Raw genomic sequence first — 2447 nt, forward strand, 5'->3', positions numbered from 1 at the left:
CCTATCACGAAAGCAGGTTGAATCCTTCCCAGGAAGACACAGAAGATACATCAAGGGGGATCTCCAACCGAGCGCCTATGTCAGTAATCTCCTCCTTCGACAAAGAAATTCAAGAAATAATGGCTGACCGGGTGATCAGACGATGAGGGGTACCAAACTATAAGGAGTTTCTCATCAAGTGGAAAGGATGGACAGATAGCGAGGCCAGTTGGGAGCACGAAGACACGCTGTGGCAATTCAAAGAGAAGATCAAACAATATCAAGAGGAGAAGCGCAATGAGGGCATTGCGAGCTTAAGTGGGGGAGAATGTCACGCCTCGCCAATATTATGACATGATGGAGTATTCTAGAAGATGGAGGCCTAATGAACAACCTAGAAGAATCTAGAATATGTATGTACATAAGAATATTGTAGAACTATCTAGAAGCTAGAATATTATATTGTAAAACTCCCCTTGGAGAATAGTCCCACATTGACAATATGTAAGGCTAAAGCCATAGAGGGAGCTATAAATAAGTGGCCCTTCCCTCATTCTAAGGCATCCAAGGTTTCAAGCTTTCAAGCTTTGTAATCTCTCTTTATTGGTGAAGCTTTATCTTCTCTAACTTTTCTTCCTATTCTACTTTCAAGAGAGTGCTTTTGAGTTGTTAGTTGGGAAGGTTAGGTTGATTTAGTGCTAAGAAAGAGCGCTAAAGCGACACGGATAACTCGAGGAAAGTTAGTCCGTGACAGGTAGATGAGATGTGGTAGGTGAGAGGTACCACATTACAAAAGTGTCATTTTACCTTAGTTCGATAATTGGGGGTCAAAATGACAATACTAAATCAAATAAAATAAAATTTTCAGTTAACACAATAAATAATCTTGATTCAAAATATAATGTAGTATAATTATGACCTATCAAATTATTAATAATCATAGCTTAAATCATGGGAATAGTCCCTTGGATCCTCCTAAAATGATGGTCAACCATAAATCTCTATTGTATCCTAATTTTTAAACTACAAAATTTTAATTTATTTCTTCAATTTTTATGCAAGCTTATCCTTTGAAAATTAAACTTGCGCATTTTTTTTTCTTAGAAAGCCTATTGAATTAAAGCTCCCTCTGTGATGTAATTTGTTCATGCAATTGCATTTTGTCGTAGAGAAATGATAAGCGGAAATAAGATCAATATTTTACTGATTATGTTGATCTTAATTACATCAAGAATAAATTATTTTTTATCCATTCTATATATCTTGTTCATTTGATGTGACCATTCCATTTGATAATCTTTTTCGTTGAATGAGCCCATCTGCATGATTTCTTTGATATACCCTTTTGAATAGTACCCAACTTTTAGTTGAATAATGTTGAACCTAAGGCACTATCCTATGTATTGTATTGTGTATGCATAATGGATTAATAATGAATGAACTTATATTTTTCTTCTCATTTAAAGCATCTTGATAATAATAAGTTGTCTTCTTTAAATTCATCAAACATACTGTTGCAATAGATTGTGTAAAATTTAAATAAGTATAATAAATTAATATCCAGATTCTACGCAAGTATACGTATCGTTATCAAGTAATAATGCACTTTCTATTTAAACCCCAAATATCAATCCCACGAGGAAGGTTTAAATTGAAAATGATAAATTTAGTAGGAAATTTACAGAAAGTCAATTGATATCACTGTCGCTAATTTCAATTGTTGAGATGTAATCAAAATTAAATTTCTAAATTATTATCAAATCAAAAATGCAAAGTTTAAAACAGTAAATACTAATCTATTAACTATGTTTATGTAACGAAGATTTTTATGTGAAAAATCATCATTCTCACTACAATGAAGTTATGGTAAAATGAGATGAGATAAATGTTCATAATATGTATTGTGTCAAATAGGAGCAATTCTCTACCCTGATACAGTGCATAGAAAATCATTGGCTAATCTCAGTGTTTAGTCCCTAAATTTGTGGATAGGCTAGGAGGATACCGGCTCCCACTCCAGAGCTCTCACTTCCCTTTACCTGAAAGCTAGCTCTCGCTTCTGTTTTTAAACAATAAGACCGAATTGAAGATTTTAGTCTGTCACCCTAAAGGTTCTCCAATTCTACATTCAATAAAGAATATTTCCCTATTTATTTACACTTAATTCTATGAACAAATTTCTCCTTCATGAAATCAAATCAGAATCAAATGTGATCCTCGCTCTGTTGTAGAACTCATATTCCATTTCCCGGATCATATGTTTCACAACACGTTTTAACAATTCAATTGGTCAGATCAAAAAATAAATTAAGTTCGGAGTTGAAAAATCATCACAATTTATTTTACATTTTAATATTGATACATCCATATTATATCTTCATTTCACCATATCTCAGAGTAGGGAGAAAGATAGAGGGAACTACTCAGACTTCATGAGAAAGAAATAACAGTTTCATATATAAAAGAAA

Source organism: Phalaenopsis equestris, unplaced genomic scaffold (assembly GCF_001263595.1).
Source record: "Phalaenopsis equestris unplaced genomic scaffold, ASM126359v1 Scaffold000203, whole genome shotgun sequence".
Lineage (NCBI taxonomy): Eukaryota > Viridiplantae > Streptophyta > Magnoliopsida > Asparagales > Orchidaceae > Phalaenopsis > Phalaenopsis equestris.